Here is a 17,689-nt window from a genome sequence, read left to right on the forward strand (position 1 = left end):
CCTCCTTGTAGTTGGAGAAGTATTCTCTAACTCCTGTCATGTGAGATGACACTCCATTGTCTATATACCAGACTCCTTTTGAACTTGAGCTAGAAAGGCAAGATATCTGAGCAGATTCGTCTCTAATCTAGAAGACAAATCTATAGCCTCCTGAATGTCAAATCTTTCTACGGCCATACTAGAGAAATTTGTGAAATCTATTAACGACATCCCGAGTATAATTTTCTGTGTGCTTTTCTCTTCCACCTAGCGTTGATCAGTTGCTGCAAACCAACTGTCCCAGATTTGTTCAACGAACTGATTGATCTGCTCACTAAAACCCTTTATCCGGCAAATTCACAACTTGCAAATCTTTGCTTCTGAGCTTGATCGATTTTTCCTCATGTCTCAAACTGGAAATTGAGCCCTCTACCTCTACAAATTTGCACTTCCTGGTGGCCTACGTAGATTTGAGAAATTCTACTCAGAACTCCCTCTGAAACTGCAAAATCTTCTCCCTCTACTACTGAGCCTCTGATCTGATCTTCAATGTCACTCTGATACCATGTGAAATTTCCTTGAATTGAAGTAACTGTAGTTTAATCTTCTAATTGATTAATTAGCAATTTATTTATTATGGCAAATAACAAATAAATCACTATAATTCTTCATAATTAAATTACACTTCGGAAAATAAACTGGAACTAAGAAAATAGATGCACACACACAATAAAAATGACACCAATATTTTTGGACTAACATCCTCGGAAAAACCCCAAAGAGAAAACCAGTGCAACAGATGAGGATTTATTTTATTATTATGTAGCAACAAAAATCTGAGTACAATAATCTGGATGCCAAATTGCCAATCCTCTCCTAAGTGAATCTATAGCAAAATCTCTAAAAGAAAATTTCCCTTATCCACAAACAATCTAGCCTCAACTGGCCTCTTGAACTACCTCTCGAAAATACCTCTGCGTAGCCTCTGCACAAGCTATAACTCGCACTCTCCGGAATAGCCTCGAACTGTCTCTGGTTGACTGTCTTTGCCACTAAGATGAATGCTTTGGCCCTCTAGAAGAATTTCCTGGCACTTAGCCGTTGAATCAATCCCCTGCTTAGCTGGTTCAAATTGCTCCTCTTGGAGACCTACCTAGCCCATGCGCAGTCTCTTTATGGACTGGATGTTGCCTCCTCACACTCCTGCAAGATGCTTCGGAATCCTCCTATTGTTGCTCCCTCAATCACTAATCTCTGGCTCAAACTCTCTCCTGCTAAATGCAACTGGATAGCTCGATCTGCCAAAGAACTCGCTCTCCCTGTGTCTCACCACTGCGGCTCAATGTGTCTATCTCCATCCCCATCGACCTACTCTTATAATCTCTAGTTGGAGCACCAACAGCCATGATTAAATCATTATCAATGCCTAAGATTATCTTAGACTCTATCCGTGTGAGTCTCTAGAGCTTTCTCAACTTATCTTAATTAATTCCTATTAGTTAAGTAGTTTTCCTAAGTTAGACTTAGGAAAAATTTAAATGATGGTTAATTAATGTAATTAAGACATTTCGCAAGCTTATCTTGTGAAACCTTTTCTAGGTTTTGAAGATCTCATGTTCCTTAGTCTCTTAAACAAAAACCGAGACGAGAACACTTGTCCGATGCTACAAAAACAAACATGGACATTGGTTGACATACTGTCCTCGTTGACCGCAACCAAGCACTTGATTTTACTCAAGTCCTTTTTCTTCTTCTCTCCCTTGGACCCTTTATTCGAGCCCTTCTTGGCCTTGCCCCTTGCTGCTAGGGCCACATTTTCGTCCTCTTCACGTTTTTGAGTTTTACCACTGCTACTGCGACTGATGAGGCTTTGTCTAAGCTCCTCCTAAGTGAAATCACTCCATAGGCGATCCCAACTCAATAGTGTTGGAAAATGTAACTATGTTCGGTCTTCAATAATGTACTTGAGTCAAAAAAACCTAACTGGTGACCTAAGGAATTAGAGGAGAAACTGCAGCTCGCGCTCTGCTCCCGCCTGGTCGTCTTCAATCTCTGAGCGCAACATATTCCTTCAGCTCCCGGGGCCTCCTGCTCCCGGGGCTCTGCCCTTGACTGGTTCGCGATGGATCATGCGGAGCCTCCCCCTGAGGGTGCATCGATCCCTGTCTCATCTGCCGGAGCTTCAGCTCAGCTGGGAGAAAATGTGGAAGCCTTTGCCTCTCTGCTCTCCTCCTTGGGACCAGCTCATCCCAAACCGTCCATATCAAAGTTTGTTAAGAAGATCGATGAAATTCCTGAAATAATCCTTCCTCCCTCCCTTCCTCGCCACGCAGCTCTGTCCCTCTCTGAACGAGGTTTGGTGGGTCAGTTTACTGGTCTCTGGCCCTCGCCCCGTTCGGTCCTCAAATGGGTAGAAAGAAACTGGGCCTCATCTATCATGGGGAAAATCTCCATCAGATTTTGTGGAAGAGGATATTTTACCTTCCACTTTGAAACGAAAGAGGACAGAGATTTAATCTTCAGAAACGGGCCATATTTCATGGATTCAAGAGGGCTTTATCTCAACAGATGGATTTCGGACTTCAATCCAGAGTTGGACGTGCCAAATGCAATGCCAGTATGGGTGAGGCTTCCCCATCTCCCTCTACATTGTTGGGGAGATGAATCTGTGAAAGCAATAGGAAATGTTGTGGGGAAATATATCGACAGAAGTGAACCAAAGGAAAACATGCATGCCTACGCGAGAATATGTGTAGAAGTAGATCTGAGGAGGGGTCTTCCGAAAGCAGTCAAGATCAAAGTGGATAGCTCGGTTCACATTCAATAGCTAGACTACGAACAAATTCCGTTCAAATGCAAGGTACGTCATGAATATGGTCATTTTGCAAATAGATGTAGTATGTACTAAAAATCAGGAAACAAAAGAAGTAGAAAACCAGGAACTAAAATGGGAGCAGGTCAAGAAGAAAAAGACAGCAAACAAACCCAAACCCAAACCCTCTTCGATTTCTTTTCTCCCTCCCTCGTGTCTCTCCCCCCTCTCCCCCCTTTCCCCCTCATCCTCTCCTTCCAGGCCTTTTTCATCTAATGACACCCCCTCTCCCTTTGCCCCCCTCCCTCCGTCTTCTATACCCCCCTATCGAATCTTCTGATTTCTAATCCCTTTGCCTCCCTTGTGGACCCTAATCTCCCCTCCCCCCTCCTCCAACCCTCTTCTACCTATCCCCTCTAACCCCTCCCCTACGTCACCCATCCCCTCCCAAAGCCCTCTCCCTCCTCCTTTGACCGAATAATCACTCGTACCCTCTCCAAAGAGCTCCTCTCCTCTCTCAACCACCTTAAAAGGGTTGCCAGAAAAACCAATAGAGAAATTAGAGATGAAACTATGGCAAAGAAAATGGCTCTGGGCACCCAACAACCTCTGGAGACTTTCATGGAAAAAAATAAGGAGAAAATTGCCCACCCTAACAGAGGGAAAGGTCCCTCTACCCATAACATCAAGTGAAAATGAATATAGTCTCCTGGAATTGCAGAGGAATGGGAAGTATGCCAAGAATTAAGGCAATGAAAGATTTAATAACTTCAGAGAAACCAAAAATCTTTTTGTTACAGGGGACAAAGACAAATGAAAAGGAAATGGAAACAATGATTCAAAAAAACAAAAAATTATATAGTCTCCTGGAATTGCAGAGGAATGGGAAGTATGCCAAGAATTAAGGCAATGAAAGATTTAATAACTTCAGAGAAACCAAAAATCTTTTTGTTACAGGGGACAAAGACAAATGAAAAGGAAATGGAAACAATGATTCAAAAAAACAAAAAATTATCAAGGAAGCTCAATTCAAGCGATCAGAGCCTTAGGAGGAATATGCACACTATGAAAAACCGAAAATTGGGAACTCATTCAGCAAAAAAAAAGAGTTGCACTGGATAAAAACAGACTTGGAAAACAAAAAAAAACAAAAGAGAAATATGATATTATAAATATATATGCCCCAAACCATTACAGGGATAAGGAAGTCTATTGGTCCACCTTAAAAAACTATCTTATGTAGGACCAAAATAGATACATAATCATAGGAAGAGATCTCAATCTAGTTTTGAGCGCAGAGGAGAAATTCGGGGGAATATACAATGTTGATCCATATATATTATGGAATCATGCAAATTATTGGACATGCCTCCTAGCAATGGAAAGTATACATGGAGCAACAAAAGAATTGGGAAAAATAACATAAAGGAAAGGTTGGATAGATTTCTAATTCAAGACAAAGTTGCCAATGCATTCAGCGAGATAAAATCCAAAATCATCCACAATATAGCATCAGATCACAAACCAGTGGCTCTCACCCTTGGGAAGTTGGAAAATCTTGGCCCAGTTCCTTTCAAATTCAGCTCCACTTGGAACGACAGTGAAGAAGTTAAAAAAATCATTGTTGAAGTATGGACAAAATCAATTATTGGCTCTCCTAGCTATGTTTGGGAAACCAAATTAAAATCCCTGAGGAGAGAGCTAAAACATTGGGCAAGGATTAACCAACTAGAAACACAAAAAAGAAAGCTAGAAATAGCAGAAAAAATTGATAGAATCCAAGTTGAAAAAGAGCAGCAAGAGGAATCGCAGGAGAGCATATGGCAGGAAAAGCAAGCATATTGGGAGATGTATAGGCAAAATAGAAAGGAAGAAGAAGAGTGGTGGCTAAAATCGCGAAGTCTTTGGCTCAAAGCAAGAGACAAGAACACCGCGTTTTTCCATAATGTGCCAGGATAAGAAGAAACCAAAACCAAATAGACAGCATAAAAGATAACGAAGGCAAAGAAGTCAGAGGTCAAGAGGAAATAAAGAAGGAGGCTTACAGATACTATAAAAATCTATTATCATCCCCAGCTTCAAATAACGAGTATGAAGATTATCTGCAACATATTCCCAAGAAAATCAATGAAGCAGAAAACAATGAACTCACAAGAGCAATTGAAGAAAAGGAAGTAGCAGCTGTTGTTTGGGATTTGCATCCGGATAAGGCCCCAGGCCCGGATGGGTTCCCTATCTCATTCTATAAAAACAACTGGATCATTATCAAAAAATATTTGATCAGAATGATCAGAAATGTTTTCGGGAAATTCAAGGTTGGAGGATTCACAAACTCTTCCTTCCTTGCCCTTGTTCCAAAAGAGTCAAATGTTAACTCCTTTAGTAGATATAGGCCCATTTCTCTATGTAACTCCTACAAAATCACAACAAAAATTCTAGCAAACAGAATAAAAGTTTTGCTTCCAAGAATAATATCAGAAAACCAAGGAGGATTTGTCCCAAAAAGACAAATCCTTGACAACATTCTAATAGTGCAAGAAGCTTTGCACTCTAGCCTTATGAAAAAAGAAAAAGGAATGATTGTCAAGCTTGACATGGCTAATGCATTTGATAGGGTCAACTTGGGTTTTCTTGCTACTGTTCTACAAAGATTTGGATAAAAGCCTGTGTTGTGGGTCCCTGGATAGCACCTTTGGTCAATGGAAGACCAAATGAATATTTTCAGAGCTCAAGGGGGCTTGTCGAGGATGTCCTCTCTCTCCTTTCTTATATATAATAATGGCGGACTCTCTGAGTAGAAGTCTTGATAAATGCAGACAAGATAGGACTATTACAGGACTATCAATCTCTCCTGAAGTTAAAAGCATAAACCACTCCCTATTTGCAGATGACACCTTGGTCATGGGAGGGGCCTCTTGCATAATGGCAAGAAGAATCAAAAAGGTACTAAGCAATTTTTTGGAAGCCTCTGGAAGACTACTAAATAATCATAAATGCAGAATCTATGGATGGAACACACCCTCTCGCACTCTTCAAAAAATCTTAGAAATTTTGGAAATCCCATTTCAAGAAAAATGGAGCCATTTCCAATATCTTGGACTCCCGATCTCAAAAGAAAATTTGAAGACCGAAATATGGAATAAGTACATTGAGAAAATGAAACAAAAAGTGCAGAATTGGGGTATGATCTGGCTCAATATGGCAGGTAGGGTGGTCATGATAAATTCCCTACTCATAGCTCTCCCAATTTACCAGTACGCAGCAACTCTAGCCCCGGCAAGTATACACAAACAAATTGAGCTAGTAATCAGGGGGTTCCTATGGCAAGGAGGTACGGTGCATAGCCTTGTAAAATGGGATGAAGTAACTCTATCGTATGAGAAAGGTGGGTTGGTAATAAAACTCCCAGGGATAATGAACTTGGCGCTAGGAGCAAAACTAACATGGAGATTTATAACAAGAGAGAGCAGCTGGTGGAAGCAAATCCTAGAAACAAAATACATGAACCACAATAGAACCCTCTTATTGAGAAAAGGTTATCCAATCAAGCCCTGTTCCCAGCTCTAGACTCTGATTAAAAAAATTGTTTCCCTCATCAAAAAAAACTCTTCTAAGATCCCTGGAAATGGTAAACTCATAAAAATATGGAAGGATAGAATAATGGGAATTCAGCCTATAGCCTGCCAAGAAAGTCTTCAGGATCTGAGAAGATGGATGAAATCAAAAGGAATCATTACTCTAAATGACATATCTCTTTGAGAGAAGGAGAATGGGGAGATTGGCAGATTCTCAACCTCCATCTCGGCCTTGTCTCTTAGTGGAAGTCCCTAATCACACATCTTAAGGGGGCCGCTCCACTAAGTCTAGACTCAAAAGATTCTCTTTGATGGGATCCTAATGGTGGGGATTACTCAGTCAAATCTGGGTATGCTACTTTACATCAACATGGAAATCGAGACTGGGATTACTGGAGGGAGGCATGGAAAATTGAAACATTGCCAAAAATCAAAGTTTTCATGTGGACACTGCTCAAAGGTAAAATACTAACCGTTGATAATCTTAAAAAGAAAGGATATGAAGGCCCATCTCGCTGTGCAATGTGTCAAGGAAGTGAATAAAATATTCAACATCTTTTTGTGGGATGCCCCTTTGCCAGGGCCTGTTAGAAAGGGCTTGTTCACCCCTTGGGGGTTGGTATCCTTCATTCGCTGCCTTTGCATGATCTTTTATCGACTTGGGGAAAAAAATCCATATTCCTTTAAAAATAAAGAAACAGTAAAAAGATATTGGTTCAGTTTGCCCTCATTTATGTGTTGGCAAATCTGGTTATCAAGAAACCAGAGGACCTTTAAAGATCGTACCCCAAATTCCATAACAGTCCTGGCAAAAACTTGGAGCATGTCATCAGAATTCATCAACTCTAAAGGAGTTAAAGCAATAGATGTCAAACACATGCAGCACGAGGAAAGAGTCTGGGTTGAATTCGCGATGAGCAAGCAACAAAAAATTCACTTCAGCAAATCTCCTAATAGCATGCAGAATTGGAAAATCATAATTAAAAAAGAGGAGTTCAAAACATGGACAAAAAATTTAAATAGGCCCTGCTTACTGTTTGATGGTGCTTCTAAGTCCAACCCAGGCAAGGCTGGAGCAGGAGGTATACTTTTTGACCCAAGAGGGAAAAATCTTATCACTTATGAATGGGGATTAGGAGAACTATCCAACAACAGGGCAGAAGCATATGGCCTCCTCTTGGGAATGGAAATCTTAAGGCAGCGAAGTATGAAGAATCCGGTCATAATGGGGGACTCTTCAATAATAATCCAATCGATGGTGGAAAGTAGAAGCCCCAAGAACAAAGCCCTTAGACAAATAACAAAAAGGGTGGGAAAAATTTTGCAGTTTCTAGGTGAAGTCACCTTCAAGCATATTCTTAGAAAAAATAATTGTACCGCCAACATGCAAGTGAATATGGTTGTCAACCATCCTATGGGAGAATCTAGAATTGATAATGCGATTGCTCAGAAATAGATCCCATAGGATCTCTCGCCTCAATGTGCAGAAAATTTCAACCAAAGAGAGAACTTCAAGGTGGACAACAGTCACTTCAACTCGAATGGTTAGATCTCAAAAGATCACGAAATCCCCAAGAACGGACAGGATAGTCAGTTTACAACTATCAAGCGAATTGCAGCTACTCAAGCTTCCCGTGAAAAGTTAACATTCTCTTCCCTGATGTGGCAAGCTGCGCAGCATTATATTCTTCCCCTCCACCCGTCTTATTTTATCTATGCCATCTTCTCCCTCCCTTTCCTCCTCCTGTCTCAAAAGTTGTAATTATGTTTCCTGTATTCGTCATTGTGCCCCTTTAGAGATCGTGCTTATCTTCTCTGTTTTAGCCTTGCCCCTCTCCTTCGCACAGCTCTGGTGGTTGTTTTCCAAATCCTATTGCCTTCGCACAGCTTTAGGGGCCCCTGCCCTCGCGCATCTATGGAGGAGGCTCCGAACCTTTTGCCTTCGTGAAGCTCCTGTTGCCCTCGCCACCGCGTAGCTCTGGTGGCCCCCGCCTCCTAGATTCTTTAGCTTTCACGCAGCTTGTGTGGTTTCTGCTTTTGGAGCCTGGTTTCCCTCTCTTTGGCAGTTGTGGGTCTTCACGGGTTTGTCTAGAGGTTGCTTTTGTTTCTTCACTCTGTGTCTTATTTCCCCTTCTATTCTCTGTTGGATTGGTTGTCTTCTCCCTTCAGGAAAAACGGATCAGAACCCACAGTAGATGTCCCAAAGTGCGAAAACCAATGTTGCCAGGAAACGTGGGTTCGGGGATGGGAACGGGGACGGGGACGGGGACGGGGACGACATTTTTGGAAACAAGGTGCGTGGGTTCGTCGGGTAATATAATAATATTAAATTTTAATAATTATATTTTATAAATTATAAATTTATAATTAATAATATATATGAAATTTGAATTTGTATATTTTTTCAACTTTAAACAAGAAAACTTTAATGATAATCGTTTAAACATGCACATAATTGAACATTCAACATTGACATTGAAATTTCAAAATTTATCACCAAACAACTGTTCATTGTTTACATATTAACATGAATCATGATATGGGACAGATTTTGTCACACATAGCTGATTGAGATACACTAGCCAAGTTTCCTACAAACTCAGGAGTACGCTCAAAAATCCTAAAGTATTCTGAGTTCTCAAAGACTCAACATTTTAAACTTTATTTTATTGGGTTGCCTTGTGTGTTTTGTGGGACAGCAGTGAAATATATGCTGTCAGCAACCATAATTTATACTTTAATGTAGCCACAAGCCTTAAAGAAAACCACATAATTTATATGTTAATGTAATGATTCAATTTTTCAAAAATTAAAATATATATACTATGAAATGTTTTACTTTTTCCTGAACAAATTCTGAACCATTTAATTGGATTTTGTTGATCCATGGTGAAATTACATTGCAAGGGGCAAGCAACACCATTGATAGAGGGTAGATAATGAACTGGCTTGAACGTTGTGTAGATGATTGAGTTGAAATACATTCTCACTGAACGGTTTATATTGTAAAGAATAGCACAGAGCTATATTCAATGTATGAATGCATTTATGTAATGCCATTCATTAATGCAAAAAATCATGAAGATTTTTTGCGCTTTATTAATCTAATTGCAATTATATCAGGTTAAAAGAACTGAAACGTATACTTCCCATATTATAGTATATAGTATAAAAAATTAAAAATTTAACAAGTCTGGGCTGAGTAGAGGTAAGTTTGTGGCATTGTCATCTTTGTTTAGGGCTTCGGTTGGGTACAGGAGTCTGCATAGGGAGGCCGAGGTCTGTTCCTTAGTGAACAATGAGCTGTTTTATGTAAACAGTGGCATGAATCAAGCCCTACAGCTCAGCGTTTGACAACAACAAGGAGGAGGGACTATGCCGCAGCTGTAGGAGGCAAATTGAGTGTATAAAAGTGGACTGACAGTTGTGGCTCATGTTGCAGACAGTCCAAAACAGCAAGAAATTGTGACATTCATTCCGGCAAGCCTTTAAAAGAACCCAAAGAACCCAAGAATCCAAGAACCCATTAAAGGAAAAGAACCCAATTTTTTTTTTGAAGAATCCAGTTCTTCATAGAAGAACCCGGTTCTTCTGGGTTCTTCTAGGAAGAACCCGTACCCGAATCCGGTACTTGGGTGCGGGAACCCGGGACGGGTTCGAGAACCCCACCCCCGGGTGCGGGAACCCGTGCAACATAGGCGAAAACTACGTAGCCTATCGAGCTAACAAATTCATGATTGAGCATGTTAGAGATACGATCAAAGACTACAAATTTGAAGCAAAATCTTAGAACTCCTTCCTAAAGAGACAAGTGGAATAGCAGCGAAAAGAAATGTTTGCGCTAAAACAAAAGTGCAAGCATTTGGAGGAAACGATCAATTATCTGAAGAATTTACATATTAATCAGATAGGAGAAAACTCTAACGCTCAAAGCAGCAAGAATTGGACTCTACCCCATCGGGATCCCTCAGTGAACAAACATTAATTGTAATTGCCTCATTCTTCTCTTTTCTGCAAAGTCTTACCACTACTAGTCTTTTATGCTATGTAGGTGTAAATTGTTGCTGAATTGGTATGTAAGTATTTTTAAGGATACTGCAATTTGTAGCCTCAGTAACAAAAGGGGAAGAGCTTGGAAGATAGGGACTTTTTTCCCTCTGTTTCTCTTCCAGGATGCCTTCTCCCATTTTGGCTTTGATGTAATGGGAGCATGTCTCCATCTTTTTTCTTTTTTTGGAATAGTAATCCAGTAACCGACTTTGTTAAAAAAAATGATGTACTTGAGTCATTATGTAATGTACTTGTCAAAAGAATAAAGAAAAGAATTTTTATTATTATTGTTGTGACTTATTAAATCATGGGTTTCATGCTTGGGTCACCATGTTTTAGGTCAAAGTCCCCATTGAAGACTTCTAGGATTTATTCTAAGTCTATAGAATTATTGTACGTTTAAAAAGACCCTTCTTGGGCCTTTGAAACATGTAAAAAGGTTAAGTATTGAGTCAAATATGAATTATGTAACCTCCACACCATGTCGACCTAAGAGAAGATCAAGTCAGCCTAAGGACCCTATACGACCCCACAAGAAGCCTATAAAAGGAAGCACATCGAATTCATTTGGAGCATCATTCTCTAATCAAGTTCGAAGTCTCTTGTAGCTGGGAAGAAGTGCGAAAGTCTCTTGTTGTTGGGCAGAAGTGCGAAGTTCTCTTGTAGCTGGGAAAAGGTGTGAAGTCTATTGCCGGGAAGTCGAAGTGAGTGCGAATTTGGGGAAGTCTAAGGAGACAATGAAAATCGAAATTTTGGTGTCTCTCTCTCTATGTTTCGTGTCCTAGATTGGGAGATCGAAGTCTTCCAAGTTTCACTGTTACCAGAAGATGTCAGTTGTCATAAGTTGTTGCGTAGTCGAAGTTGTTGGGAAGAGGTTGAAGATCTTGGAGGTTGATATGGTGTGGAGGGAAAGTTTGGTCTTGGTATAGGGTGATGTTAAGTTATGATATGTTCTATGCTTATAACAGTTTACTTCTTTTTCTTATTATATTCCACAGATTAGCAATCACATGTACATAAATTAAAGTGCAGATAGAACATTAAACGATCGACAAAAAGCAAGCCAAGACAAGAGACACAAGATGTGGCGGCTAGCCAAGGACGAACCCCACAATGTGTGGGGAAACCCTTTGATCAAATCTTCTTTTATCTTCAATAATTTAGCAGAGAGAAATAGTACAATAAATCTGATTTATATTAGCAGTAGTAAACCCTAGATCAGCAGCGTCAACATTAGCGGCTTCATCATTAAAACTAGGGCAATCGATATCTCACAAACCGACCGTCAGATCGGCTTGATTCCACCACCAAAAGTTGCAGCCTTCAAAGGAGGTTCAGATGAACCTACAACGCAGTTCAGATGAGGAGATCTTCTGGTCCACGCAGGTCAAATTTTACTTCTGCAGTTGCAGCTTCAGTTTCAGCAGCTTCCTTCAAATTAGGGCAGTTGATATCTCGCAAACCGTCCGTCGGATCGACTTGATTCCACCACCAAAATTTGTAGCCTTCAGAGGAGGTTCAGATGAACCTACAGCGCAAATTAGAAGAGGAGGTTTGATGGTCCACGCTGGTCAAAGTTTGGATCTGCAGTTGCAGCTTCAGTTTCAGCAGCTTCCTTCAAACTAGGGCAGTCGATATCTCGCAAACCGTCCATCGGATCGACTTGATTCCACCACCAAAAGTTGCAGCCTTCAAAGGAGGTTCAGATGAACCTACAACGCAGATCAGAAGAGGAGGTTTGATGGTCCACGCTGGTCAAAGTTTGGATCTGCAGTTGCAACTTCAGTTTCAGCAGCTTCCGGCTTCACGTGTGAGAGAGAGACCCTTTTCTGCGCAGTAGAAAGAGAGAGAGATGTGATGAGATGAGTGAGTGCAAATGAGGAAAAGTCCTCCTGTATTTATACACAGCTGTTGGTGTTTGAATAGATGCGACTGTTGGGCTTCTGAGCCTACATGAGTTGTAGGTCGGCTTGATAATAATTCCATAATCAAAATAAATTCATATCTCCATGAATACTTATCGGAATCGGATCATCTTTAGATCAATCCTACACCTCTCGACGAGAGGAATCTAATGAACATATTATCAGCCATGAATAAGATGACCCACATGAAGTTTGGCCCTAGTTGCCAATTTTAACAGGTGAAGAGTCTCAAAGAATACTATTGAAAGGAAGAATTATCTTGACTGGGTTTTCCCCTCGAGGGGGGTTTTGCCCTAGCATGTGCCTACATCTAGTGTCTACTGTTTTATGTGTTGTTGCTTTGGTAATTTCTTGATGAACTAAAATATAGAAGATATAAAGAATCGTAATAATAAGAAACATCACAAGTAATTATCAAGATCAAGAAATTTTTTACTGCCTTTCTGATTTTCCAACATGGTATCAGAGCTTTGGTGAAAAAAGAAGAAAAAGACAGATCCATTCATAGGCACTATCTCAAGGAAAGAGTCTCTTATATTCAAGGAAGAAGTCTAACTCAATCAAGAGTGAGAACAAACTTGAAGGAGCATCCAACTTCAGATCCTGGAAGAAGAGGATTGACCTAATCCTTGAGAAGAACAAGGTACTGGATTTAGTAAGAGGAAATGTAAAGAAAGCTACAGAAGGTGCCAGTGATGCCGACAAAGTGAAATTCAAGTATTTACAATTGGTGGCTATGACTCTAATGGTAGAAGGGATAAAAGACAATCTGGTCTCATTCATAGCTAACATCGATCATGCTCGGGAGATGTATGAAGCCTTGTCGACATTGTTCACTATTAAGAACATTGGTCAAGTAGCAAGTTTGAAGTATGAGCTGAGGAATACGAAAATGACTAAAGAAGATATTGTGGCAACCTTCTTTGTGAAGATAGCTAGACTCAGGGATGTTCTTTTGGCCCTCAATGAGATTGTTCCGGACAAAGAATTGGTGGTCACTGCTATATTAGGATTGAAACCCTCTTGGGGTGCATTTGCTTTAGGTCTCAACAGTTGGAAGGTAGCTCCCACCTTTGAAGAATTATGGACCGCATGTAGTCAAGAAGAATTAAGGATCTCAATGGTTGCCAATCCTGAAGGAGTATCAAATGCTTATGTTGCTCATCATAAAGGAAAGAGATCAAAGGGACCAAGGAAGAAAGTTGACATGTCTAAGATAGAGTGCTATCAATGTCATAAGAAAGGTCACTACAAGAGTGACTGTCCCGAGAATCCAAGGAATAAGAAGAGAGGAAGAGATCAAGCCAGCTTTGCTGAAGAAGGAGAAATAGAACAAGAAATTGAAACAGTCGACCTGACTAAATGGAATCCTCCTAAGTTAGCAAGTGATGATGTGTATAAAAACTTTACCAATCAGTTAATAAGAAAGAAAGTTTTACTAAAAGAAGTAGAGTTACCAGTCAAGATATCTAGACCATCTACCCAGATAATTGCTTTAAACATCTTCACTGATGAAAATATTAACAAATTTGGGAAGTATGTGGAAGAAAAGAAATATTCATATATTCACTTTGGGGGAATAAGAATTGGGTTAGCACCTTTATTCAGAAGTTGAATTAACACTCCCTGTTTAGTAGAATTGTTTGATCCCAGTCATTTAGACTATGAACATGCAAGCGTGGGAACCATAACTGGAAATTGGCAATTGGTTGTCAATATGGGACAATATATCCAGATTATGCTGTTAGTCTGACAGATAAGCATATCAAAAATGCTTGGAAATCACTGGTTGGAATCCAAGGAATAAATATGGTAGATGAATCAGAATATCTTTCAGTTAAAATCCAAACTGCCTTTCAACTGAATAACATCATACATCCAAAGTTAAAACAACCAGTGTAAAAAGATTGTATTACAACAGGAACAACCAATGCTCAAGTTGAAGGAGTAGGATATCAAGAAGTTGGTCTTCCATCCAATTGGTATTTTCAATCTCAATCTTTAGAGAGTCGGAAGAAAAACGAAAAACAACCAAAAAGAGTAGTGGCAAAAAATGGACAAGTACAGTGGTTGCAAGAAAGAGAAGAAATTCCTAGGCCTGTTATAAAACCACCAAGATATAGTTTCTCTGATCATATAGATAAGTTACAAGTTATTCCAGAAGCAGGATCTTCCAGTAGTAATGAAAATAAGTTGTATATACCAGAAGAAAATAAAGGTTTCTACATACCAAATGAAAAACCCTTTATGGCCAAAGCCTTTAGAAGCAATGGGATTAGATGTTATCAAGAACCAGTTTTACCAAAAGGATATCGATCATTGGCTGGATCAATCTCTGAAAAGGCTTTTAGGACAACATCATCTTCTAAGCAGCCTACTCAAGAATGGACATATAATAACAGAAGATTCTATAGAGGAGGTAAATGGCCACCAAAAACACAATACTGCACTACAAGTTCTTCTAATTATAAACAGCCTACTAAAAGATCTGACTGTGCACCTATTGTAGAGAAAGATGCAAATGTTGTAACAGATCTGGATGAAATATACCAGATAAATAATCATATTGCAAATTGCTGTAGTCATGCTGAAGTTGCTTTAGATGATTTCGGATCACAAGCAGAATTAGTATTACAAAATCTCAAACTAATACAAGATGAACAACAACAAGCAAAGGCTGAGAAATAAATACGGAAAATACAGAGAGAAGAACGAAAGAAAAAGAGAAAAGAAAGATCAAAATTTGAAAATCTTGGATCTTTCATCAGAAATGACTCTGAAGAGGAAGAATCATCTAGTTTTAAAATACGACCTGAAAAATGTCATTCATTTTCAGGTGGGGAGAGTAGCAAAGAAACACAGTTTAAACTTAAGGCAGAACCAGAGTTCAAAAAGAGTGAATTAAGTATGACTGATGCAGCTAAATTGTTTCCGGATTTCATAAGACCCAGTCTTAATAAAGCTCACATTTTTCATTCTATGCCCAAATATCCTAAGGTTGAAGAAAATCTAATGGCAGCCAATAGCAATGGATATGTATTAGATTTAGATCATGCAGATAACCCTACAGATACAATAAGGGTATGGATTGGTTCATTATGGTAAATGCTATTAACAGCTAAGCTAGATAATCAATCTATCTTTTGGATAGCTAAAAAAATAATGACTGGAATTGTCTATGATTGGTGGAAATCGCCACCCCAAGAACAAAGAGAGACAGTCATCTCTGCAGGATTAGATACACTGGAACAACTGCTTAAACTCAGTTTTGTATTGAGCCTAAAGATGAAAGGAAACAAGCTATGTCAGATTTGTCTAGAATGGAATTAAAAGATGCCAAAAGGTTGGATGAATTCTCGAGAGAATATTTCAGATTAATATTAAAAGCCCAGCTTCAAGATGATTATATGTCTAGAGTCACTTATTGCTCTAAATTACCTCATAATATTGGTGATTTAGTAATGAAAGACCTAGAATCAGAAAATAGACAATTGGGAGCAATTTATTGTGTTGATCTGATAGATTTATGCAAAGAAAATTTAAAATATCTGTGTTGGGAAAAGAACGCCCAAGAAAATGCTACAAAACCTTCTCAGGATTGTTGTTATGAAATGTTTCTATGGACTACAATGAAGAAAAGGCATCATAAGAAGAGATATGGAAAATACAAAATAAAGAAGGCATCTAATCCAAGACAACCATTTAAGAAGTTCAAATATCTGAAAAGAAGAAGAAATTTAAAGAAAGAAGGATGTTATTTTATCTGTAAAGAAAAAGGCCACTTTGCAGCAAAATGCCCAAAGAGGTCTTCAAAACTCAAAAAGTGTACAGAATTTTATTAATTTGTAGATAACTGGTCAGTAGTAGAAACAGATGAAGAAGTTTCTGATGTATATGTGCTAATAAAAACTGAAGATGAAATAGAGGATGCAGGAAATAGTCAGAAAATGAATAGGTTTGATTCAGATTTTTCAGAATGTGAAGATTGTGAGGAAACAGACGATTTGACAGAATATTCTGAAACAGAAGAAGAAGAGAATTCTCAGAGTTCAACAGAGGAAGAAATCATAGAACCAAAAGTCTTCGAAAAAGGGAAAACAGTAAATGAAAACATATATTCAGTAGCTTCTAGTCTATGTTCTATGCCAAAAAATATTGGCACTTCTTCTTCAACAACGCATCAAACAATTGATAAAGTTGTTGAATCAAACTTTTTGAAAAAGATTGGTTGGAATTGGATGCTTTAATAGATACAGGCGGATCCAACAATTTAGCAAGACCCAGCTTATTCAAAAATCAATGGAAGCAGTGGCAGCATGTACTTAGTTCTGAAACAATAGGGGGTAAGGTACATCTTACCCATTATGTAGATAACGTAAATATGAAAGTTGGAAGTCAACTTGTAAAAATCAGCGCTATTCAGCATTATGATCCAACAAGCAGTCTACTACTTGTTATGCCTTACATATCATCAGTTTTGCCTGTTACCATTACAAAAAATAGATTTATTTGCTCTGTTACATGGGAACCGCTCCCTAGAGGTGGGAAACCTGTTCCAGTGGTTCCCGCACTCCCGGAAGCTTTGGAACTGTATGGGAACGTTCCCTTTTCTGTGGGAGCTGCAATGGCAGCTTGGGAAAGTTCCAGGAGGTTTGAAAACTGTTTTTTTGGAGTTCCCGTGTTCCCTGGGGTTGGAGAATACAAAGCATGTAGACAAATATGTTGAACTGCCCACAAAACATGAGGCTTTGTTGAAACCTTCGCAGGAAGAAAGGCCAAAGACATCCTTAACACCGATACCCTTAATTGAGAAACTGGAGCAATCTCTTGATGGGTTAAGGAAGCGTGTGACACCTCAATGTAAGGGCAATATCTGGGATGTCATGCTGATGAGTATTTATTTTTTTGTTTGTATATGTATCGCAGAAGATTATGTGCATATTGTATGTGGCAGTCGATGCTTAACCATTAAAGTCGCTTTACTTTTTCTCATAAGAATAACTAGAGAAACATAGGTAAAATTGTTCCTTTGTATTTTTAAGGCAGATTGTTTCAAATATTGGTCATGTGTCAGAGAACTGATAATGAACTTGACATTTTAATATTTTATATATATAAAAGGGAGAGACTCAGGAAGAGAGACACCCAGAGAATATATTTATATATAAGAGAGATTATATATTTAAATTGATTTTAATATTTGAATATTTTGATTTAATATTAATTTTGATTATTATATAATTATATATTTTTTATTTTTATATTTTTAATTTTTTTATTATATAATATTACCATTCCCGATTAGCCGTTTCCTGTAAATTTTGGGGAAACCTCTAGCCGTTCCCGAC

The 17,689-nt window shown here is 38.9% G+C and overlaps 1 protein-coding gene across 2 annotated transcripts in view; it reads right to left on the reverse strand.

Annotated features, from left to right (window-relative positions):
* The window catches only part of LOC149167599 (1-phosphatidylinositol-3-phosphate 5-kinase FAB1A-like), a 116,742-nt gene that overhangs the window by 20,517 nt on the left and 78,536 nt on the right, over nt 1-17,689 (reverse strand). The gene's annotated exons all lie outside the window — the stretch shown is intronic.

Source organism: Pinus tabuliformis, chromosome 5_1 (assembly GCF_031772625.1).
Source record: "Pinus tabuliformis cultivar Carrire ecotype Pingquan chromosome 5_1, CPIR1, whole genome shotgun sequence".
Classification (NCBI taxonomy): Eukaryota; Viridiplantae; Streptophyta; class Pinopsida; order Pinales; family Pinaceae; genus Pinus; species Pinus tabuliformis.